General features: G+C 35.9%; 1 pseudogene; it reads left to right on the top strand.

Moving 5' to 3' along the window:
- The window catches only part of LOC140138646 (annexin A13-like), a 41,396-nt pseudogene extending 15,355 nt beyond the window's left edge, over positions 1–26,041 (top strand).
- The last annotated feature ends 1,605 nt before the right edge of the window (positions 26,042–27,646 follow it).

Raw genomic sequence — 27,646 nt, 5'->3', positions numbered from 1 at the left:
TGAAGATTCATTAGTTTCTGCACTACATTTCAAACGATAATGATTTTCAGTAAAGTTTTGGTAGCAGCCTCGATGATAATTGTTTCTATATAGATCTGCACCAGCAAGACTCTCCGGAATGTGATTACAGACATCATCCATGTGATAGGGTGAATCATGAGGTTCAATGTGTCTTTTGTCGCAAATGTCATGTAGCTGAGCCAGCTTGTCAGTGGCGGAGCCCCTTACTTTACTGAGCGGCGTATAATCTAGATGCTCAATACCACTCACATGTAAAATACAATTTACAGGTGGACGTTTCTGCAGTGAGTCTGACTCGGTACCTTTATCACCCTTGCGTTTTGGCATGATTATCCACCACTTCACTATTACTATGCTACGATTTTTAGTTCACTAACACCAGTTCTAGCTTATAATAAGTTAAGTCATGCACCTAGAAGAGAAAATAGTAAATAAATCAATAACATCAAAATATCCTTCTCAATGTACCAAAAAGAGCTCCCATTATATACAGACGAGTATGCCTTGAAGATACTATTTGTAGTAATATTTTGCATTTTAATGTATCCACCATGAAAATAACCCTTTTTATTGATTGCTCATGTCCACATTACCGGAATCCAAGATGGCCGCCAAATGAACGCCATGGGACATAATATTTTGCATTTTAATGTATCCAACATGTTTAAATCATGAAAATAAACCTTTTAATTGATTGCTCATGTCCACATTATCCCGAAAAATGGGGTCATTTGTCTTCCTATGATGTCTAGTTCAAAAGTTATGTCAATTTTATTGAATTTTGTCGGAATCCAAGATGGCCGCCAAATGAACGCTATGGGACATAATATTTTGCATTTTAATGTATCCAACATGTTTAAATCATGAAAATAAACCTTTTAATTGATTGCTCATGTCCACATTATCCCGAAAAATGGGGTCATTTGTCTTCCTATGATGTCTAGTTCAAAAGTTGAATTTTGTCGGAATCCAAGATGGCCGCTAAATGAACCCCATGGGACAATATTTAATTTTGGGAACATCAAAATTCATTTACTAGACACCTTCAGGATTACAAAAATGTAAGTTAGAAAAAAAAAGCACTCGGTGCATGGGAACCCCCTCTGGGGACTACACTATATGTAGACCCTTGCATGGAGGCACGAATTTGGGCCTTAAATTTGTATGTCTTATGTTGACGCAACGGTGCTTAATACTTGCGAGGCGTCTTACAACTGACTTCACATGACGTGTCCTGAATTAATCTACACGATTCTATTAGTTCTTATATGTTCAGTAATTGTTTAAAACATGGCTATTAAATTGCAAGACACTTTAATTGCTAAGACAAGATTCTTACAATGTGTGCCTAAATGGAAGCGAGGTTGACCGATGAGGAAGGGAATATTCCTATTCGCTGATAATTACGAGAGTTAAGCAAACTTCAGAGCTAAGACATGTAAGACTCCGCTAAAAGATCCGTTGTAATGAGCATCTTCAAGAACTGCATTTGAAGCTTAAGAGAGAGGGGCTTGGTGAATGGCAGTTGGTAGTTGCCCCACAGCTTATAGAAGGGAGGGGTGCATGTCCTATAGACATGATGGGTGGGTGAACCAGTCCCCACGCTCTAAAAGTCGAAACGTAGCTGCAAACTTCTAAAAAAAAAAAAAAAAAAAAGATGGCGACGGAATAAAGCGTGTTTATTCCGTCGACGCAGACATTTTACCAACCTTCGAGAATATACTCTCGAAACGTTTGTATTGTCTAGACTTTCTTTACTATAATGAACGTGATAAAGTAGGCATACGTTAATTTCAGAGTATCGAAATATTATTATCATGATTATCAATTGACCTTTGATTGTGGACAATAGACGCGTGCCTTTTTAGGTGACTATGTACAGCTTGCACTTACAGAGATTATGAGAGATTCTGTGTACACATTATTTTGACAAACTTCACCACAAAATGATCAACAATCATACATCTAAAGGTCTATTTGATCACAATATCATATTGCATAAAACTCGCCCTTGCGGTGTAAACATCTTATTCCGTGTCTATTGCTAGCGCGCCGTGCCATACCGAATTCGACAGCCTCAAGTGCGCGATATATAGGAAAAAAGATAATAAAAGTACGGGCGTAATTTAATTCTTTATCTTCATTTTCATGTCCGATTTTTTTTCCATTTCAGGCCATTAGTTTGACGAATGAGGGCAGCAGTCATTTTTTTTTATTCTGCACATATAAAATCCGAATTTGTGTCAGTTGTTGATTTCAAAACACGGTTGTTTGTCAATACGCACGCTTACGACTATCTTGTTCTTTCAACACATATATTCAAGTGCAAGCCTTATTGATATCTTTCGAAACCTCAAATCACTGGAGATATTCATAATTTTCTACGCCGGTATCCGAAGATATATCGTCTGAAAATCAGTACACGTGTATCGGCGTGCATAGCAGTTACACGTGTATTGATTTAGTTTCCCTGCCTGTACCATGTGTACAATATAATTATTTACCAGGCGTTGTCACTGTGCACTGCTATAATTTGACGTCTTAATTTTTACTATTCTTCGTTTCAGGAACTGACGAAGATGAAATCATAGAAATTTTGGCAAATAGAAATAATGAACAAAGACAAGAAATCAAGGAGAAATTTACCCAATGCTTCGGAAAGGTATGACAATTTGAAAATTAATTATTTAAACTATTTAAAAAGCATTATAATTTGAAAATTAATTATTTAAACTATTTAAAAAGCATTATGGTATAACTATGATCATAAGAATGGTGGTTTAAGTGTGGGGAAAAACTCGGTACAACGCTGGTATAGCCTCGCTACCGGAAGTTGCACCCTCGCTCCACACTCGCTGCAAGAATGATTAATATGTGTTGTTGTTGTTGTTGTTTGGGTTTTTGTTTGTTTGTTTGTTTGTTTGTTTGTGTTTTGGGGTTTTTTTTGTGCGGAATTGTTATAATTTACCCTTGCTTTCGTGCCCTGCGGGGCTCTGATTGGGAATATTTTAGTTAACTTCCGGTAACGAGGCTGTACCGGGGTTTCCCACACATTGACTCTCACAAAATAGAGGTTGTGAGTGAAATTATTGATTGGCTCCAAACAAAGGATTTGAGCCGGCGTCCTTCACCGTAATAATGGCGCAGTGCTGTCCATTCAATCAAATGCATGATGCAGTCATGTCTACAGTATAATTCGCCACGACCTTTGCAGGACTTAAACCCCATTAAAAGCTATTAAACCAAGATAACACTCATTGAAAACAGCTCAACTGATTAAATCAGATCTTCTCTGGTTGTGTACATGTATCTGTTTTACATGTGCGGTATCGCAATGAGCTGGTATTATAGTTTCAGTTGGGTAACCGATTATAAAGGAAACGAAAGGTAACAATGGTATGTGGACCTTTGTTCACGAAATGAGACAATGGTCTGCTTATTGTTAACCAGCATTCTTGAAAATGAGCAACATAATGATTGTTGACTTAACACGGTTTGGAAATAATTTCTTCATATTTTTTGGTGTTATCTGTCGTTTACATATCCTTCCTAAAACACAAAAGTGCGAATACTTCCAAACACCTAAATTAGCTAAAAATTAGGACATGTTACAAAACTATATTTTCTAGAATTTCATAGAATACTTTAAATGTAGCTTTTACCGTTTTTTTTTTGTGGCATCCTTCAGAACTGAGCAGTCCGTTACCAATATTTTCGGTCAAATCTCCATTCAATTAACACGGGGAGTTGGCTAGCTATGAGCTAGCTATGCCTTGCCCTCACTCATATTTTACCAAAGTGCGACTATTCCTGAACATCTAACCTAGCTGTAATTTTAGGTCATATTAGAGAAATATATTTGCTAGAAGTTTGGAGAATACTTTAAATATTGGCAGGTTTTTTTTCACACAGTGATGGTAACTAGGCAAATGCCTATACTTCTAACATAACTTATTTGTAAAGGTCGCGCGTCAATGATGAGAGCACTGTGTATTGTGTATATGAAAACGGACAGTAACTGCAGTATGGTTGCCATCAACCTATTTGATCGTAGTGCATTTGTTATGTGTGCGGTAGATTGCGATCATGCTTTTGTTGAATGTAGTCCGCCATATTTACGGTACGATACGTCATATGCACTAGTCTATAGACTCGCATGTAATGGATCAATTGGGATTTTAATAGAGAAAAAATGTTTTTTGTTATAATTTCCAGGACTTGGTCGATGAGCTGAAGAGTGAGCTGAGAGGAAACTTCGAGCAAGCCGTGGAAGCCTTATTAGACGCTCCTCCGTATACGACGCTAAATGTCTCAGACGTGCCATGGCTGTATGTACCACTTTTTCACGTATTCATATTAACCATGTTAACCACGGGCAAAGCCAGCGTTCTTAGTCAGATAACAAATTATTGATGGAATATTACACCATTTTATACCATTTTTAAAGACAGATAGTCACTGTATTGTATAAAGTCTTTCTGCTTTGGATCAATTTGCACCGGCTCCTTTCCTTATCCCTTTTCTTTTCCTTTGCCTTCCTGATTTTCTCTTTCATTTTTGTCAGTGGGTACCCCCCCACACACACACCCAAGCACTGGCTACGCTACTGATTCTAAGCTTAGGGACGAAATCGACCGGCGGTTGACCACCGGTTCCGTGCAGTCCGTCCGGTTACTATTGTTCTAAACAATGGTAACCAGACGGAACCGGGCGGAACCGGCGGTCAACCGCCGGCCGAGTTTTGATTTCATTCCTTAACTTCCTTAGTGTAGTTGGATAACAGCTCGGTACAATGATAAGAGCGGGGACCAGGTTATCCACCTATTGACCGCTTTGGCGGCGTTTGCCTCTGCTATTAACTCCAATTAGGCTGGAATTAGCGAAGTTCAAAACTGAAAACGAGGCCAAAGATGTAAATTACATACACCCAATTATACAAAGTTAGTTTGCCAAGTAACTATAAGGACTATCTAGCTGAAACTCGGTACATATGCAGTACAAGCACAATAGAAGTATATTGTCTTTAGCATTTTCCTAATTTTAATCTGCATAATTGTGGTCTAAGTTTGCGAATCAGCAATCCAAAGAATTCCTTTTAATAAGCAATTTTATTCCATCGGTTATTTTGTTGTATAATATTTATTATAATACCAAATAGTCACCTTGCCATATATAAACATGGTATACTGGCTATTATGTCTTTTGAATATATCATCCCAGGTAAACATACTGTTAACTAACTGTTTACTCTATAGAGATTTAGAAGAAGATATTTTCGCATTCATAGTATGCATCATGTATTAGAATAATTTTCATCAGTTCACTCTACCATTGTTTTCCTTGTATAATGTTACCGTTCTATTAGTGCATAACGAATGAGGTCGCCCTCACTTGCTTTTCGTGTTTATGTGGGGGCTATATTAAGGTAATTTGCCTCGTTGGTATTTAATTGACGTTTGCTAGCTGTACATAACAGCGGCTGTAACCCTCCTCCCCTTTTCCTCTCGCTTTCTTCTACTTCTAGTCGTTCTGTATCTCCCACTCCCCAACATCTTTTGAATTATGTGGATATCTGAATTTTATTGATTGTTGTATTTCAAGTATCTCTTCTGCAAAGTTCCCCTTTACCCTTCTTCCCCTCTCGCTGTTATATTATATCTGTGTGCCACAATCCATGATACACGTGCATCGAGTACACGCCGTATTATCCGTGCATCAATTGCACGCCGCGGGGAGATGTATTTCCCATGTTTACATAATTAATCACTTAATGGTGACTCTCCAAACCGTCTCGTCTCATGATGTTTAGCCTTTGGTTCAACGCTCTGCAGGGTATATTGTTCTATTGTTTCCGATTAGAGCGCTGACATATTGTAAAATGTTGCCAATCAATATTCATGAGAGTGTACATTCAACGTCCAGTTTTCGAAATTGGGTGACTTGTGTTTGGAAGGTGTGAAATACATCTGACTGGGCGTTTTAATTACATAACGAATAAAGGCATTGACATCATCGAATGGCTGCCCAGTGCTGTTATGTGTTTAGTTATTATATAGGCCTAAAAATTATTATTAAATGTATTCATCATTCCTTTCTTGTCCCTTCTCTCTACTTATTCTTTCCTAGGCCTACACTTTATCACTCCCTCGTTCTCCTTGTCCCCTTTCACCCTCCCTCTCATTCCCATCATTTTCCTTATATTTCTATTTATCTACTTTATTATATCTTTTCATTTCTCCCTTCCTCCAGCCCTCTCTCATTCTCCATATCCCCTCCTCCCTCCTCCTCCCCTCCTAAGACTTCTCACAGGGGTGAATCTGCCCCTTCCCAACTCCCCTCCCCTCTTTGGGTACGCCACTATTTCTTTTCCAATCTCCTTCTTAAAATAAAATTAAATGGAAAAAACAACCTTTATAGGCCTATACTCATACTTACATGTATACGTATAGCGATTACCATTATAGTGTAATATAGATATGCGGAAATGGCAGCCTTCATACATTCTAATGTGTAATCGATCAGCAAGAGCATTCAATCTATATAAATGAAGCGCCTAAAGTCAGATGGGTGGTAAAGATGATTGCATCAACAGCCAAAGCCTCCTTTATCATGTTTATAGACTTCAGACCCACACAAGCACACATTTGGGATACGTGGCACATTACACATGACTGCCCTTACACATGACTGCATTGTGGTCATTTATTGATACTCGCCTGTTGTGTAGAGCGTTAATATGATGCCGGATCAGTGACCAATTTGATGGCGGAACCCCTTTGTTCGAAACAATGGTACCACTTTTATGAATAGCCTGTCGCAACTTCTAATCGGCATCAAACGAACAAAGCATTATATAATCTATTGCGACTCTATTTCTATTAAAAGCTCTTTGCTTTGGTTTATGACGGCGAGTTTACTGTTTGTCATGACTAGTAGTAGTAGTAATAGCAGCAGCAGCAGTTGGAGTGTTATTATTAATATTATTATTATTATTATAGTGTTGATATTATAATTATTATTATTATCATATTCATTAGTAGTGTTATTATTAGTGTTATCATTATTATCATTATTATAACCCATTCTTGTTCATTTACCTTTTACAGGGCGCAGGTACAGATGAAAATGTCATCATTGAAATTATGTGCACACGAATGAATGAGGTATGATAAGCCACGTCATTGCACTTTCCTGTTCATTTCGTTGAAGCTTACACTCTATTATATATTATAAACTAATTCATTATTATGCAAAACGTATATATTTGTTTCAATTTAGTCATTTCCTTCGGAAAGGGGGGTCCCAAATACATGTATGTCAGATTTTACCCAGCTAAAACACTACGTTTTCAAGACGTTCGCTAAAGTTGGACTTAGGTTGTCATTTACGACATAAACACGTAAATCTGTGAACTCGTATTCGTGTTGTGACAACGTTATTTTCGACATTGATTTTTGAACGTTGATATAACGTCATTATGATGTTGTAATGACGTTGTTTCGACGTTGATGCAATGTTTGACCAGACCTGGTGATAACGTTTAAATAATACGTTCAGGAAACGTTACACAAATACATATTATCTTAAACGACATGGAATAGTTTGGATGTTGACACCATGGAATGTAAATTCTCCCATTCCTAGGAGATGGTTATCCAGCCAAAAATTTTTCCATCGTGTCGTCTGACGATCGCCTTTAGGCGTGAAACTCAGAGTAACGACTTCTTTTCCTGAAGTTCTAAACTTTGAATTTTCATACGCTCTCCCTTTTTGGGATTGAGCAAATTGTTGCCGGATGTTAATACAATGTCATAATCACGTTGTCTCGACGTATAAAGCACGTGGTTAAAACGTGGTTTAAAAGTCATGAACTGACCCAGATGCAACGTCATCTACGAATGTCGTTAGTACGTAAATTCATGACGCTGTTTCGACGTATTGAACACATTATTACAACGTCGTATAAATGTCTGACTCCGTTATCTACGGACGTTGTAATTACGTTAATTTGTAAACTCGTATTTGTGTTGTGACAACGTTGTTTTCGGACGTTGATATAACGTCATAGTGACGATGTTTCGACGTTCACTACCTAACGTCGCAACAACGTCATAATGACGTTACATCAACGTTCGGGAATAACGTTGTCACAACACGAATACGAGTTCACATTTACGTACTTATATATTACGTTTATACGACTTTGTATAACTTTTATACGACGTTGTAACAACAAAAAATTGTTAACTGGGTAATTGTCAGGTCGGTTGAAAAATGGCTCTTTCCGTACGAAAACACATTATTAAAAATGGTCAGAAGATGCGTTCTATATTATAAGCCTATTTATACACTTGTGTAGGATTATTAAACTGACATCCGTATACTCTATTGTAACCGCTCCAAACTGAGTAAAACTCAGTCCTAAAAGATTAAAAACCACTCCCGAAAGAATGAAAAGCATAATTTCAACGTATGAAATAAGGGATATTACTCGAAAAAGAGTGCCCACGTAACTGGAATTTGACCAGTTTTAAAAATGACACAAACCCGTTGATACAAACCCGTTATTTTTGAGGGCTCCTCTTCGGAAGAAAAAGTTGTTAATAATGTTACCATGGTTACTATCACTCAACTTGTAATGTATTAATTTATAAGATGCAGTCTGAAAAAAAAATCATATTTAACACAAATTTGATCAGTTGTGCATGTAAGTCTTGTAATGCTATTAGCAAAATGTGTCAATTAATTTATGAATGTTTCGATTTGTATTTATTTGCAGGAAATCGAAGCAATCAAGGAAGCATACAGTGCAGGTAGAATATTTTTGAAATTATGATCATGATTATTCGCTGTCGAAATGACGTAATTAATCGGATTAACTATATACTATAGCAATGGATGACTACAATTTTGAATATATCGCTCTGCACGACAACGTCCACGCGGTACCTATGCATCGAACCATACATGTCCAAGAAAGGCTGATCACTCGCACCTGTAAGATTATTATTTTTGAAAAGAGCGGTATTGTATTCAATCGTTTGCATACACAAGTTATTAGTACAATCTACTTGTAGGGCGATCTATTCAAAAAATGTATTCATCCATTGCTATGGTAGTTAATCCGATTATTACATCACTTCGATAGCGAATACGCATGAAAACTAGGGCGGTTCTAACTTCTAACGCATGATAACTAGGGGGGCTCTTGCACCATAGCTGAACCATGGAGCATCGTCAGTATCGCAGTATACCAGTATACCGACATCATTATTTTTGGCTAAAAACAACTCGGCTTCGTCTCGTTATTTTACTGACAACAATGATGTCGCCCGTGTTATATGAGACGATAGTTGCACGACAGCGGCTAAAAACAATTCCTTTATTCTCTAAATTGAAACCCGGGAATTAATGACATTGTAAGGAATACACGTTTTGGCGATGCTAGATTGAAGGTTGCATTGTGCAAGATCTAAAGTTGTTGTCCATGGTCCAGCTAATCAGTGAGCATGTTCATCAAAATGCTGTTCACATGGTTCTGTAAATAAATGCATATTAGGCTTACTATATTCGAATGAAGAAAACTAACACAAAACAAAACCAAATTTATTTCAACTCCAATATAACACATGATATGCATCATGGTATTATTTTTTTATGTCCTTAGAATTTGACCGTGATTTATCAGAAGATCTTGAAAGCGAGACATCGGGAGACTTCAAATACTTATTGGTTTCTATTGCTGCTGTAAGTGTATACATGATTAGACGGTTTGTATCCGCTAGATGATTAGACGGTTTGTATCCGCTAGATATAAATTTTAGTTCACTAGTCTTAAGGTCCGCTGATCATAAAGTTCGCTTATCAAGACGGTCGTTAGTCCGAAAGTTCCCTTATACCTTAATCATAACCATAAGTCCCTAACCCGAATCCTAACCTAAACCCTATACAGTAAGCCAAAAATTAAGGTACCAGTTGTGTTCACCCCTGTATATCCTAAATAAAGACAAATATGTCAAAATTAAAACAAGCAGCCAATACATGTACTCTTTAGCTCTTTAATTGTAAGTTCAGGTAATTTTTCAGCATGGTTGGCAAAGGTCAAAAAATAGATTTTGCTTATACCTTGGGGGGTTGAAGTACTTTGGTAGCCTGTTACAGTGACGAGCATTGTTCGTCCATTTTTTGCTTGTTGCCATGGTAACAGCCAATTCTTTGTTTTATGCAGTTTTTAATCAATTTCAGGGTTAAAAAATTGAAATTTAAGCTATTTTGGCTGGCTAATTGCAGCAATACATGACATATTTTTGCAAAACCAAATATTACATGATATAGACCTATCTCCATATGTTGCGAAGAAAGTTTGCAATTTTTTTAAATATCATCTTTATGTCTTTTTTGGACCTGGCAACACTGCAAGTTTTCACATAGTGAAAAATGTGATATTTTACCCCATCTTTGCATCGAAAAAAATCTATATGCCGGAGCACTCTGGATATTAATATTATAGCAGGTGGTGAAGGAGACCTGGCCCCACTCATATCTGATGAAAACAGCTTGGGCACTTGTATACATTGGAAGCAGTGTTGCCATAAAATGATGCATTTTGGCAAATTTAACAAAATGAGATTTTCACAAAATATGATATGAATTGTTACACAAAAGCAGGTTTCTTAAGATTGATTATATCTTTCCATATCCTTATGATGAAGGTGTCTTAGTTAGACTCATTTCTAAAGAGAAAAGCTTGTTATATTGTATATCAAAAATCAGTGTTGCCAGAAAATGATGCATTTTGGTAAATTAAAAAGGAGATTTTTTTCAAACTATGCTATAAATTGTTACACTGGTACAGGTTTCACATATCTCTCCTTAGTCACATGATAAAGGGGTACTTAGGTTCACTCATTCGTAATAAAGAAAAGCTTGTTGTATTGAAAATCAAAAAGCAGTGTTGCCAAAAAATGGTGCATTTTGGTAAAAATGGGGTTTTTTTACAAACTATGCTATAAATTGTTACACTGGTGCAGGTTTCACATATCTCTCCTTAGTCATATGATAAAGGGATCTTAGGTTCACTCATTTGTAATGAGAAAAGCTTGTTATATTGAAAATCAAAAAGCAGTGTTGCCAGAAAATGGTTCATTTTGGCAAAATTGAGATTTTCACAAAATATGATATGAATTGTAATTACACAAAACCAAGTTTCTTAAGATTCATTATCTCTCTATATCCTTATGATAAAGGGGTCTTCGGTTGACTCATTTCAAATGAGAAAAGCTTGTTATATTGTATATCAAAAAGCAGTGTTGCCAGAAAATGATGCATTTTGGTAAATTAAAAAATGTTATTTTGTACAAACTATGATATAAATGGTTACAGCACTGGTGCAGGTTTCACACATCTCTCCTTAGTCATATGATAAAGGGTTCACTCATGAAAAAAGCTTGTTACATTGTAAATCAAAGAGCATTGTTGCCAGAAAATGGTGCATTTTGATCAATTTAAAAAATGAGATTTTTACAAACTGTGATATAAGTTAAATTGTTACCCCGATGCAGGTTATTTGTGTCTCTCCATATCCTTATAATAAAGGAGACTTATGTTCACTTCTTTCCCATAAGAAAAGTTTGGAAAATTGTAGGCCTATATCAAAAATAAGTGTTGTAAGGATAATAATATAGGGTGTAAAAAGAAAAGTTTGGTAAATTGTATATTAAAAAGAAGTGTTGCCAGGAAAATTACATTGGGTGTTTGTAAAAAAGGTGATTTCAATGTTTTATGCTAAAATAATTGTATTTTTGAATATACCTAGCCTATCTATGTCACATGGTGACTACATGGAGAGTTGGGTTATAGAAGACAGTTTTGACAGAAAACAATCCCGGGAAAACACTACATTTTGTGTGTATAACCTATGTTCTAACTTTTTGGAAAATTAGTACAGTTAAATGATTTTGATGACATTTAGGCTATACTATTTCTTTGAAAAAGGTTTTATTTTTAATTTAGATAATTGAGGAAACACAAATGTATATTAAAGCCCTATACACAACGGTCACACCTAATCAATTTGTGTTTGGTCTTACCAGGGATGCACATGATATCCCTACCATAAGGGCCTTTTGACCGTGGCAATCACAAACAAGAACTGTCTTTAAAAAGGTCAACGCCACGGATGAAGGTTATGTTTCATAAAATTATTTTGCTTTGTGTCTGAAATGTTGATATTTACTTTTTTATGTGGAATAATTAATACTAATAGGGTGTGAAATACTGGTATTTCTTGGTAAATACCACCAAGGTAGTACTGGGAGATAACGTGAAATACTGAAAATTTTCATACCGAAGCTGTATGTAGGCCTACTTTAAAAATTGAGTGTAATTAAAAAAAGTTTATAACAATCCAAAAATTCATACTCAGTTGACCTAAGATTTCCATGAGATGTAAGTAAAAAATATAATAAACATAATTTCCCCACCGAGGGTGACACTCCTCGTAAGACCTGGGTCAATATCTTGAAATCTTTATCTTAAAATGCCAAAAAGGTATAACCCCCTGAGTGGTGTCATGCCAAGAAGGTATGACCCCACTCTAAGTGGTGTCATCACTCAGGGGGTCATACCTTTTTGGCATTTTGAGATACGAACAGGACCCAAAATATGAATATTGACCCAGGTCTTATGAGGAGTGCAACCCCTGGTGGGGAAATTATTTTTGTTATATTCTGTACTTATACCTCTTTCATTTGACACCACTCGGTAGGTCATACCTTCTAGGCACTTTGAGACATGAAAAGGACCCATATGATTATTGACCCAGGTCTTTTTATGAGTGTCACCCCCGGGTGGGGGAAATATTTTATCATATACTTTACTTTTTTCTCTTTCCTTTGACACCACTTGTATGTCATACCTTTGTGAAATTTCAAGATATGTCCATTTCACACTAAAAGTTTAGTCGGTAAGTTAGCCCGGTAAGTTAGTAAGTAAGCAAGTAACATTCACTATGATAGGCTTATACCATTTCATGGCTCAGCAGAAACATATCCAGCACATTTCATATCTGCCTAAATTTAAATTATTCAAGTAGAATAAACAACTTCATCTCTTTTCTGAAAATATCCACATCTTGAAGGCCATCAGAAAAAAATAATAAATATGCAAACGAAGCAAATTCCTATTACCAACTTGGAATCATGCCATACTGGAAGCACAATACCTTCCAATACAGGGTGTCTCTGAAAGGCCTGTAAAGTCAGAATTGTTTTTATTATTTTTTTAAATTCATGAACCAAACAAGATTAGATAATGCAATAAACAAATGTCATAGTACAAACCTTAATAATCACATAGTAAAAACTCAGTATTTGATTTTGCCAAAATGCATTTTCTGGCAACACTGCTTTTGATATACAATATAATAAACTTTTCTCATCGGAAATGTGTGCGCCTAAGAACCCTTTATCATCAGGATATGGAGAGACACAAGAAAAAAGTTTGAAAAACAAATCTCATTTTTTGAAATTACCAAAATGTATCATTTTCTGGCAACACTGCTTTTGATATATACAATATAACAAGCTTTTGTCATTAGAAAAAAACCAATTTTACCAAAATGCATCATTCTGGCAATACTATTTTTGATATAAAATATAACAAATTCTCTATTCGGAAATGAGTGAACCTAAGACCCCTTTATCATTAAGGATATGGAGAAACACAAAAACCTGCAATGTAGCAATTTATATCATAGTTTGTAAAATCTATTTTTTAATTGACCAAACTGCACCATTTTCTGGCAACACTGCTTTTTTGATTAACAACATAACAACCTTTTCTTATTAGAAATGAGTCAACCAAAGACCCTTTATCATAAGGATATAGAGAGATAATAAATCTTAAGGAACTTGGTTTTGTGAAACAATTCTTATCATATATATTTTGTGATAAATCTCATTTTGTTGAATTTGCCCAAATGCACTGGCAACACTGCTTTTTGATTTTCAATATAACAGTTTTTCTCATTACAAATGAGTGAATCTAAGACCCCTTTATCATTATGACTAGGAAAGATATGTGAAACCTGCACCAATTTAACAATTTATAGCATAGTTTGTAAAAAAACCCCATGTTTTTACCAAAATGCGGCATTTTCTGGCAACACTGCTTTTTGATTTGCAATATAACAAGCTTTTTTTTTTTTATTACAAATGAGTGAACCTAAGACCCTTTATCATATGTAAGAAGAGATATGTGAAACCTGCACCAGTGTAACAATTTATACCATAGTAGTTTGTAAAAAAAATCTCATTTTTAATTTACCAAAATGCATCATTTTCTGGCAACACTGATTTTTGATATACAATATAACAAGCTTTTCTCATTAGAAATGAGACGAACTAAGACACCTTCATCATAAGGATATGGAAAGATATAATCAATCTTAAGAAACCTGCTTTTGTGTAACAATTCATATCATATTTTGTGAAAATCTCATTTTGTTAAATTTGCCAAAATACATCATTTTATGGCAACACTGCTTACAATGTATACAAGTGCCCAAGCTGTTTTCATCAGATATGAGTGGGGCCAGGTCACCTTCACCACCTGCTATAATATTAATATCCAGAGTGCTCCGGCATATAGATTTTTTTCGATGCAAAGATGGGGTAAAATATCACATTTTCACTATGTGAAAACTTGCAGTGTTGCCAGTTCCCAAAAACACATAAAGATGATATTTTCAAAAGATTTCAAACTTTCTTCGTAACGTATGGAGGTAGGTCTATATCATGTAATATTTGGTTTTGTAAAAATGTGTCATGTATTGCTGCAATTAGCCAGCCAAAATAGGTTAAATTTCACTTTTTTACCCTGAAATTGACTAAAAACTGCATAAAACTAAGAATTGGCTGTTACCATGGCAACAAGCAAAAAATGGATGAACAATGCCCGTCACTGTAACACACTACCAAAGTACTTCAACCTCCAAAGGTATAAGCAAAATCTATTTTTTGACCTTTGCCAACCATGCTGAAAAATTACCTGAACTTACAATTAAGACCTTACTTGTTGAAATTGGTTGCGAAATAAAGAAACAGTGATCTAATACCTAATGAAGAAACGAAATCAAAATTTGCACTTTTGTGTTCTAATCAATGAAAGCACGACGCTACAGTGCAACAGAGCATCAATGCCCAAAATTTAAAAGCTATATAATTTATGAACGATATACACTATACATAAAAATTACTACTACAAGGCATTTTTAACACATAAGAATCCCAATAATCAAGTACCAACATGCACAGTTTTGTCCTTATATCACTTTTGGGTTTTTAACAAAATATTATCAAACCTCTACTGTGATTGGCAGCTGCATATGGCATCTCTTTGATAGCTGATAATACCCAGCCATTCAGCAAGGTGCTACTAACTGACCTTGATAGGCTTGAATGAGCACTGTCATCTGCTACAAAACCATCACACTCTAGGACCTGGTCACTCTATAATGCTGCAGGGAACACAGTACTTTGACAATAGGATGAAAGACTCATTATTGATTAGGCGCGGATTTTAAAAGTACAGCTCCTGTGCGTGTATAGCAAAATATTGGAATAGAATGTTTGGAATTTTGTAACTAAAATACTAAACGCATTCTGCAAAATGTGCTCTGACAAATTTATAAAGCATTTCATTAGCTTTAATTTGACATATTGCTTGACATGTTTGGAATTATGGTAAATCATAAAAAAAATATTTATTATCGCAAATTAATTAATCAATATTATATCCATTAATTAAAAAAATAATACAAATATGCAGATGTTCTCTGACAGAATTGTAGGATTTGACAAGAGTCAACCTTTCTTGTAAGTTTGATTCTTGTAACATATTTACTTTTGACGAAAAAAAAATAAATTCATTTTTTTCATACATATCTTTTTATTATGCTAATTATATGAAAATGAACGAAAACGTGTCAAATTTTGCAACCTTATTAAAGATCAGCGTTTGATCAAAAAATGTTGTAAGTGACATCTTTCAATTTTATCTAGATTTTAAATTATGTGTCATTCTGTCCAAAATTCAGTTTTGGGCATTTATGCTCTGTTGCACTGTAGTTTTATCGTGCTAATCAATGGAAGCGCAGCGCTAGTTCTCTTGTTCACGAACGCTTTGTGTACACATCAATACGGCATTTAATGCAGCAAACTGCAACTTTTAAATTGGTATCTTCCTTGCGTTTTGGGATCGCCGTGTCTTTATTTCTTGAACAATTTCAACGAATGCGGTCTTAAATTCGAGCTAAAAGATGCAGATATTGGCTGCTGGTTCCAATTATGACATATCTGTCTTTGTTTAGGATATACAGGAGGTGAACATAACTGGTACCTTAATTTTTTGGCTTACTGTATGTCCGGTTATTCCTTCATGTAATTTTACACGAAATTAGGGTTAGGGTTAGGGTTAGAGTTAGGGTTAGTTTAGGGTTAGGATTAGGGTTAGGATTAGGGTTAGGGTTAGGATTAGGGTTATGATTAGGATTGGGCTTAGGGTTAGGGTTAGGATTAGGGTTAGAGTTAGGATGAAGGATCGACCGTATGTCCGGACCAGCAAGTCATTTTTTTGTTTTTTGGGAACTAAACATGCTAAAAGCGAACGTTGTTTTCGGACCTTAGCGAATACTGGGATTATACGTGACCAGTCCCCGTTTACGTTTCTTGTTTCTGTAGACCTTTCTTTTCTTCGTATTCATCTTCTATCATCATCTTTCCTTCTGCACCATCATCATTATCATCATGGTCTTCTTTACTTCGGTTCTCCCCAATTATCATCTGCCTCTTTCTATATGACATGAGCTTGTTTAGTTTGACAATGACAATGTTGTCTATTATGCTTATATTGCTCCTTGAGAATGCAGCTTTAACACTGTGACATTTCATCCACAGTGTGGCAGAGATGAAAGCGATGAGGTCGATGAAGACAAAGCACAGGAGGATGCCCAGGAACTCTTTGATGTAAGTTTGTCTTTGACGAAACAATTCGATTTCACAACGAAATTCTTTGAACGAAAAAAACAGCATCATACTAAAAACAACCAGCCCAGAGACTAGTGACTACTTAATGCTATAGCTAAATGATTATGTGCAATTATTTTAATTACCTCAGAATTGAAGTGCTAGTTCGATCGTATCACAAAGTTTGATTGCTATAAGAGAATGCAATCACCATGATCACGGAATAATATGAGCGAAGTGTGCTGAGGTTTGTGAAAAAATTGCCTATTTGGGCCCCGCCCCCTCAGACCCTGCGCCCCCTAGCGCTATTTGGGCCCCCGCCCCCTAGCGAAGGAAAAAAAGGGAAAAAGGAGAGAGAGAGGAAAAATGAGAGCTAGGAGAGAAGGGGAAAAGAGAGGGGAGATAGGGAGAGGAGGGAAAAAGAGATGGGGAATCCATACGATATGCAATACCATACGATTATTGTCAATAAGCCTGGCAAAAATTGTCTATTTGGGCCCCCCCCGCCCCCCTAGTGCGGGGAAAAAAGAGAAAGGATGGAGAGAGAGGAAAAAGATGGGGAAGAGAAGGGAAAGAGAAAGAGTGAATCCATAGGCCTACGATATGTAGGGCCATACGATTATTATCAATATACTCGACAATATACTTGTAATGACTTCTTGAAGACAAAGAAATATAAATCTTTTGAAATAGGAACAGTATTATTGACTAAAACAATAAAATGGTCAACCCAAAAAGAAAAGTCGAAAAAGGTGGTCAAGAAGGCTGTGTCCGACATGTTTCTTGTAGCATGCCCCAACCGAAAATTGTCAGTATCAACACAAAATTGGCCGATTAAGTCATTTACCAATGAGCTATTTCAAACTTGGGGCCGGATTTACGATTAGACCAGATGGGTAGGGCCTACCGGGTCCAGGCCCCTAAAAGGTATGTTCCCCTTTTCTTTGATATATTTGACCCGGGATATTTGAAAGTGTACTTTTCTTTGAAAGTGGGGGTGCGTCGCACCACTCGCACCTACCCCCATTTTCGTTTGGTGGATTTGGGCCCCCGCCCCATACAGGCTTGCCCCCCTGGAAAAAATCCCAGCTACGCCACTGGTCTGTGCCTGTGCGTTGAGCACTGTAATCATGAAAATAAGCAAATGCGGTTTTTTTTGGTCATACTTGTTTATACAACAAATGTGATTATGTGCTGATAACATTGTGTGTACATTTTTAATGAGCCCAAGTTTATTCTCATTTCATGTTGACCAACAGCATGAATACATTTTTAGCCTCATTTTCACACGAAACGTCTAAGATGATCATTATGATTGGTTCATTTTGCAGGCAGGTGAAGATAGATGGGGTACAGATGAAAGCACATTCAACCGTATCTTGGTGACAAGGAATTTCAATCAACTCCGAGCCACTTTTGTCGCTTATGAAGGAGTAAGTACAGACTTGACATTTAATATGGAATAATTTTTCGCAAAATTCCAAGACTGGTCTGGTAGAGGTCTGCATAAACTGCACGGCTTAATATTACTTGGGGTGTTTCGGAAGATGGTGTAAAATAATAGTTTGACAGAAAATGTTCTTTCCATTAGTTTACATTATGTCGCTCATAATGTAGTGAATTAGCCTAAAATGACGGATTTAAGGAGACTGAATTTGATTTTTTGTGGGGGTAAAATTTCCGAATTTGAGCAACATTATTCTGATATAATCAAATTTATTGAGGTTTAAGGCGATTTTACTGAACCTAAATACCAAAAGGTGTTCGTCAGAACTGAAATGCTCCTGTGATCTACCAGTTTTGAAAGTGGGAGGAGCTTTAAAAATATGAAAGAAAGTTTGAAGGGTCCCCTGGAGCCAAATGCTATAAACTTACTCTACATATAGAAAACAGTGTGAATTCATTGGACAACCAGGAATCCGTACAGTTGTTTTTGTACCGTACATTTATAACATTCGACCCCATGGGGCCATTGAAACTTTCTGAATACGTACAGCTTTTAAGAGCCTTATTTTTAAGCTCCTCCCCTGTTCAAACATTTGGTACATTGTTAGTGTAATTCAGCTGTGATGAATGCCAGTTGGTGACGAAGTTAAAACAATATCACCTAAAACCCATATAAATTTGATAATAACAGAACCACGTTGCATAAAGTCCGAAATTGTGTCCCCCACAAAGCTCAAATTAAGCCTCCCTAAATCCGCCATTTTCTCCCGACACACCCCAATTAGTATTTAGCCCGTGCGGTATATGCAGACTCAGTCCAGACCGGTCTTGGAATTGTGCGAAAAATATTCCATATTAAATGTCAAGTCTGTAATATGACAGCAAAATAAATCAAGAATTGAACTTTTGTTCACAACACATAAAGTTGCTCACCTGAAATTCTCGGTTATAATATTAAGACTACAACCTTCTTCAGCAGAATGATCCAGTTTGTTGATCGATTTGACGACTCTTGACTTGTGACGTCAGAACTGGATCGTAGACTCTTGCTAAGTTGTAGCGCCCCCGTCCACGACGTAAATAAAGAGGCGATATGTTTCGCTTACCTCGGATCTTCTGACGATGGCGCTACAACTTAGCAAGAGTCTACGATCCAGTTCTGACGTCATAAGTCTAGAATCGTCACATCGATCAACGGTCATTCTTCTGAAGAAGTTTGTAGTCTTAACAACCGAAAATTTCAGGTGAGCAACTTTATGTGTTGTGAACAAAAGTTCAATTCTTCATTTATTTGATTACCAACACCGATGCACTTTCATGATAGAATATGACAGCCAATTGACTATTTTGAAAATTCCCGAAATATTTTCCAAAGAAACCCAAAGTATACGTCATCAAAGCCTCAATGCGCACGCGCGATTAGTCGGGCATTATATGCTCATTGCCCATAATGCGGACTAAAAATATTGTGTACCTTTGCCGACGAAAATACAGGTTATTTAGACAATGGATTATTAACAGAAATATTTTCCTACGTAACTATTACACTTCGGCTACTTGATACTTTGGTACGATATGACAGCAGTGCAAAGAAACGTGAAAATGCTCGTAATTTTTCGACTCAAATAATTTGATCATTGACAAGGGAAGCATAAATCTCCTCACAGGAAGCTTACCTGTTGTTACTTGCTATTATGATACTCTTGGAAGCAGTTGAAAACTCATGATAAAAACAATAATTGTGTTTCAGGTTGCTGGATGCTCTATTGAAGATTCTATTAATGACGAAACTAGTGGCAACTTGCAAACAGGTTACCTTGCTATTGGTAAGTTATTATGCTAGTAATTGTGATTATTATGTTTTAGTCAACCAGTAAACTTATCATGCTTATACGGTTTTGTTTGACGGCATCACTGATTTTTCTGAGGTTGCGCATATGACGTATCATACCGTAACTTGAATATGGCACACTTCTCAAATGCATTCAACAAAGGCATGGTTGCAATTTACCGAGACTGTTCGTCTCACCAGGAAAGTTGAAAAAGAAGGAGGAAGAACGGAATTATATCCTTGAGATAATCCCGTAGGTTATCCTGTCGCACCTATTCATAGTCCTTTATTCTCAAGTAGTTACACATCTACTTGAAAGTAGCCTTTGATGTGATGTGCCTTGCCGACTACGGTTGATTAAATTTCACTCCAGAATTGAAACCATATCCAATGTTTCTATAGATAATTCCTTGAAAGTATGACACGTGTGTGTTAAGTACCTGATGTTGCTCTGCAGGGATACCGCACGTGGATACTATAAGAAAGAAATGTAGTTTTGTAAAGATTCCAAAAAAATCCGCCCATTTTGGAATATATATTAATTATTTAGGAGAGTGTTTTAGGATTTTGTTAGAAACGGGATGATTTTTGATCATCTATATTTTATTGTTTTAATGTATTTTCCTGTCATTTCCTGCAAACCTAATAAAGATATTTTGATAATTGAAAATGGTCTGTATCATAAATCGTAGAGGTTGAAAGCGTAACCAAGCGTGCAAAATTATTATTTGCCATGTAACTTCGGTCATATTTTATTTGAAATAAACTGGATGTTAGGATCTGCATGCATGGTATGCATGGTATTGATGGTATACAGACACTGACCTTTCCCTAAAACCAGTAAGCAGCAACTTGTGTATCACACCCGTCATGGGTTCGAACCCTTTTGTTGTATTTTTTGTTAAACCTAAATAGCGTGATTGCTTTTGAATGAGCGGCAACACACATATTTTGTTTGAGGATAGCTGGATCTATCTCCTTCTTTTACATTTTCTCTGGTCTCACACACATAACAAATCCACTACGATCAAATAAACATCACAAAAAAGTAACTAACTCCCCTTAGGGACTATTGTATTACAAATATGTAAAATACATTGGAAGCAGAATTTATTTTGCGCATTTTGACACCTCGGATCATTTGTTGATTGTTGCACAAAAACACTCAGATATCATTACACAGATTTCCTTCCATTATACTGAATACAAATCAATACAATTTACTGCAACTTTTCAAATCTTGGGTTACATTGATTAAAATGTACACTGTGACGTCAATATTTAGTAAATTGCTACAAATGAGGTGTCAAAATGTGCAGAAATAAATTCTGCTTCCAACGCATTTTACAAATTTGTAATACAATCACCCGTTTTTGAATAATGGTCATTATTTAAGCAGTGGTTAGTTACTTTTTTTGGGAGATTTAGGTTGATGACAATATTTGATTGAATCAGAGAAGATGTAAAAGAAGGAGATAGATCCAGCTATCCTCAAACAAAATATGTGTGTTGCCGCTCATTCAAAAGCAATCACGCTATTTAGGTTTAACAATAAAATACAACAAAAGGGTTCGAACCCATGACGGGTGTGATACACAAGTTGTTGCTTACTGGTTTTAGGGAAAGGTCAGTGTCTGTATACCATCAATACCATGCATACCATGCATGCAGATCCTAACATCCAGTTTATTTCAAATAAAATATGACCGAAGTTCCATGGCAAATAATAATTTTGCACGCTTGGTTACGCTTTCAACCTCTACGATTTATGATACAGACTATTTTCAATTATCAAAATATCTTTATTAGGTTTGCAGGAAATGACAGGAAAATACATTAAAACAATAAAATATAGATGATCAAAAATCATCCTGTTTCTAACAAAATCCTAAAACACTCTCCTAAATAATTAATATATATTCCAAAATGGGCGGATTTTTTTGGAATCTTTACAAAACTACATTTCTTTCTTATAGTATCCACGTGCGGTATCCCTGCAGAGCAACATCAAGTACTTAACACACACGTGTCATACTTTCAAGGAATTATCTATAGAAACATTGGATATGGTTTCAATTCTGGAGTGAAATTTAATCAACCGTAGTCGGCAAGGCACATCACATCAAAGGCTACTTTCAAGTAGATGTGTAACTACTTGAGAATAAAGGACTATAAATAGGTGCGACAGGATAACCTACGGGATTATCTCAAGGATATAATTCCGTTCTTCCTCCTTCTTTTTCAACTTTCCTGATTAAATGGACTACACTGCGGTATGATTACGGTGACGGACACCGGTTCAAACTTTTTGTTTGGAGCCAATCGATAAAAACATGCAGGGCCTCTATAGATTGTCTATAAAATTTGAGAGCATAAATTATTGTTTGATATTAATTTCAGTTAACCGTGCAAAACATAGTGCCAACTACTTTGCTGAGCGTCTTCATGATTCGATGGCTGGTGGCGGTACTGATGATGACACTCTCATCCGCGTCATTGTCAGCAGATCCGAGGTAAGCCAAATATATTGCATCTTTATTATCGTTGTCATCATAATCGTCATTATCATAATCATCATCATTATCATCTTCATCATCTTTTTCTTCATCATCATCATCATCCAACCTCATCATCATCATCATCATCATCATCATCATCATCATCCAACCTCATCATCATCATCATCATCATAATCATCATCATCATCATCCAACATCATCATCCAAGACATTCTCTAGCTAAATTGTATATATGTTACAAATCGTGAACACCTAATTTTGTTTATATGATACATTTTAAGGCATGCGCAATAGAAAGATTAAAATGTAAATATAATACATTTTAAGAAAAATCCGACTTCTGCGCATTTCACTGAAGTGATGATGATGCTTATTTTGTATATTTAGCACGGCAGTAATTAGCGCCCTCTGTGTTACATTAATGGTGCTGTTGGCCAATTTTATACATTAAGGTTACTGTTGGTCAATGTTACATTAAGGTTAGGGTTAGGGATAGTGGATTAGGGTTAGGATTAGTGGGTTAGGGTTAGGGTTAGGGTTAGGGGTTAGGGTTAGGGTTAGGGTTAGGGGTTAGTGTTAGGGTTAGGGTTAGGGTTAGGGTTAGGGTTAGGGTTAGGGTTAGGGTTAGGGGTTAGGGTTAGGGTTAGGGTTAGGGTTAGGGTTAGGGTTAGGGTTAGGGTTAGGGTTAGGGTTAGGGTTAGGGTTAGGGTTAGGGTTAGGGTTAGGGTTAGGGTTAGGATTAGGGATAGGGTAAGGGATTAGGATTAGGTTAGGGTTAGGATAACCTTAAGGGTGACGGGCTGTCTCTACTAGGTGACGGGCTGTCGATAGCGAAAATGAGATTCTGTTATCGACAGCCCGTCACCCATATCCATACTTAGAGACAGCCCGTCACCCATTTCACACTTTCTACTTATTTTACATTTTTACCCCGTAATTTGCCTCATTCTGCAGGCCCTGCCCTCTATCGGTGGCTAATTTACAGTTTAAGCTTGTTTGCTATTGTATTGGGAGCAACATTGTTTCTTTATAGGCCTGCGGCGCAACCTTGAACAATATTGTCCTTGAGCTAACGCCCCGTAGCCACCCCCAGCCAGCCCCATACCTCATTTCAGTTTTTAAATTAACAAAATTATGCTTTTTACATTTTATAGTGTTACTTATTAACTCAAATATTAATTAACTCTCTTAAAAAGTACTTACTAAAGTGAATTTTGATCAACAGAGGCGCTATTTACTGCCGTATAATTTGATGATGATGATGATGATGATCCTTGACTACTGCGCATCCATTCTTGCGCATGGTCTAATTTGTATCATATATACATTTTAACTGCTTTGACCATTTGTATCATATGTACAAAATAAGATAAGTTTTGTTTACATGACTTATCAGATGACCTTTACCATTCCAACTTTCCAGAAGGTGACTATCGTTTGAGGCTATTGAGTTGTCAAGCGTTAATAGTTGGAAACAGGTGTCATCCACACCACCCTACGCCATACATAAATTCGCCCAGCCCCATTTCCCGAATATGAAATAAAAAAAAAAAAAAGGTGAAATTTAGTTTGGTAGAGGTAATATTTATATATTCTTTTATACATAGGATGCTTCAGTTTTTACACAAAAAAAATGTCATTAAAAACACTCCCACTCGGCTATTAAAAAAAAACAGGCTTCCTTAGCATGTGCAATAAATTAGCATTTAACATGTTTAATTTATCTTATTCTAACAGCCTATATTAGAAACACTTGAAGTATGGTGTCCACTGCTGTGGGTATCATCGTGGAAGTATTTGTGGCCAGAGTATTACTGTTAAATATGTTAATATCCCTCCTATTTCAGGTAGAACGTTATGCTTACACCTGCTTTGTTTTTATTTTTGTAGATCGATCTACTGAGAATTAAGGCTGCTTTCTTCGTGAAATATGAGAAAGGTCTTGCCAGCTGGGTTGAGGAAGACACCTCTGGCGACTACAAGAAGATTCTGCTTGGACTCATCAAGGGAGATGATGAATAAATGAATGAAGCCGCCAGCACATCGTCAATCTTATGTGCCATGATAAACACTATCCCAGCCGTAAAAAGACAAAATTATGTCCATTTAACATGTTTAATGTAGAAAATTCACGTATGCGTAAACAGAAACTCCTGCAGCTGAAAGCAGAGCATAGTATAAATCACATTTTGGTCATTTTATGACAGTACACTATATTTTTCACGTATTTCACTAGCATGTGCATGCCCATGTTTGGTTTTAACAGCATTTTCAATTCATAGGCCTACATCCAGTTATATATGCATCAGACTTTGAAAGCTTTCATTAACGTAAGTTTTAAACAATTTTGTGCACGCGTCGACAACCGACGCGTTGTGAAATGTCACAACCTTATTATGTTCAAAAAGTAATGAGGCACATTTTTTTAAATAGTTGAAATCATATATCGGTATATCTAATACGTGAAAGTGAGTGTTGGTGAAAATGTCATCGTCGTTGTGCCGCCTTATAGAGCTAAATGCGTAAGCAATCCCTAGTGTTTTCTTCTAAATACCCTTTACCGTCTGACGTTCGGAAAGCGTTTGATTCCTTTGAAAAACATGTTTATGGCTTTTGATAACGTACGTAACGTAGCATGGCGGTGGCTGCCAAAATTTGACAAAACTGTACCAATTCATAAAACCAAAATAGAGCGACTCATGTAACGATCGGCAATGTTATACACCCTATACATGCTCAAACATTGTGGCTCGAGTCAAACTCAAATGACTCTACAATTTTACTCTACGTTACATGGCCAGCTTAGGACAAGGGGTATTCCCGCATATTTAAACTAAGTCGTTTAAAGGCATGGTGGACAAGGGTAGCGATAAACAAATCGGATCATGTCTTTAGATTTTTTGCCAGGTACTAACTTTAAATACTGCCCTCTTTTTTATACGCCATACATCGAAGCAAGCAAGCAAACAAAAGAAACGAACGCCGCTGCACGTTGAGTAATTATAAAGATGATAAAATAATATTCTAGTAGGCCCTATGCTAGTAATAAAGTATATTATATTTTGTGATGTAATGGTTCACCATAAGTGAGTAAGATAGTGATGTTGCAATTGTTTTTTAAATTAAATCATTGTTCGAAGTCTTAGCGCAATATATAATGATATGATAAGTTAATAAACCAATGTTAATGTTTCAAAACACGAGCTGTACCTCCAGGAATGTTCTTTATTTTGTTTACATGGTCGTACAATATATTTACCCGGACATTCCCTATTCCTCATGCATTCATGGTGTACGCAGTTGTTCGACAATATATCCTATGCATTTCTATAAAACTGATGGAACTATACTTTGTTCAACTTATTTGCAAAAATTATTCGGCTTTTTTACTGCGCTCGTCAATAAAGTCCCATCTTACGCTCGCGTAAATTCACGTAAGAGCGGGCCAGTGGGCACGCATTACGCAAAGCATAGCGTATGTGGTGCGTCTACCTGCCTGTACAACATGATCAATTCGCGATGTTATGAATCATGTCATTAATAAGTCAAACAAAGTATACATTATAAATAACGAGGGTTCAGAATTCCAGAAATTTCCACAATCATGATCACACGATAGGACAATCAAAGAAAATCTTCTCATAATTTAGCAAAAAATCGCCAGGGAAGAAAAGTAGATACAGGTATAGACGACTTGCCCCGAAAAGACCTAACAATTTTATGTCATTTTGGGGAAATGTATATCTTTAATACGAAATGTCAAAATGTTCAAATGATGGAGGCTTTTCCTCCCAGCTACATACACCTAAAGTATATATCATTAGATCTATAAAGCTTACTTCGAGGACTGTTAAATATCCAAAATAAAATATATATATATTAATTTTTAATAATTTGCAATAAATTTGTATTATATCGCGAATTCAAAAAAAAATCAAAATTATTTGATATCAGATGCACATTCATCGTATTCAAAAATCAGTTTGGTATTTTTGATATGCTTTCATGTCCCTCCATATTGTGCACACGTTGTCATCCGACCCCTTAAGACTTTTTTTAATTGCCAGGCATTTAAATATTTAAAACATCCTTTGTCCACATTTGAATAATATTATCAGATTGATGTTACAATGCAACTTTTTAAAATACTGCTTTGAGACAACTTTTAAAAATGCAACATGAAAAAAGTCCTGATTATTTTAAAAAACAATGTTTAAAAAAAAAGAAGTAAAAACGCGTCATATATAGCATGGAAATAAGAGAATAAGATTATTCTCTTATTTCCATGTATATATATAGTATTAATATTGTCCCAGCAAACACAAAAACGTTTTTAAAACGTTTTAAATAAGTTATATTTTGGCTGTTGGTTTATGTAAAAACGTTTATGTTAAAATGTCGGGTTATATAAAGGTCATGAAAACGTTTTAAAATGTTTTGTATGAAAACACACTACAACAATATTTCTAAAATGTTTTCAAAAATGTTATTGTAAACTATTTTTGCAAACATTTTTTGCCAAATATTTTGTCAACACTTAAATAACATTATGTTAAAATATTTGCCCCCAGCAAACACAGAAATGTTTTTAAAATGCTTTCTTCAAAACGTTTTATTAACATTTAAATGTCGGGTTATATAAAGGTCATAAAAACGTATTTAAAACGTTATTGCAAATATTTTGGGCAAACATTCTGTTTAGAATGTTTTGTATCAGGTTTTCAAAATGTTTTTGGAATGTTATTAAAACGTTTTTATACCCTTTATATAACCCGACATTTAAACGTTTTCTGTGAAACATTTTG

This window comes from Amphiura filiformis, chromosome 18 (genome assembly GCF_039555335.1).
Source record: "Amphiura filiformis chromosome 18, Afil_fr2py, whole genome shotgun sequence".
Lineage (NCBI taxonomy): Eukaryota > Metazoa > Echinodermata > Ophiuroidea > Amphilepidida > Amphiuridae > Amphiura > Amphiura filiformis.
The sequence above is the reverse complement of the archived record's forward strand: the minus strand, read 5'-3'. Positions and strand labels throughout refer to the sequence as shown.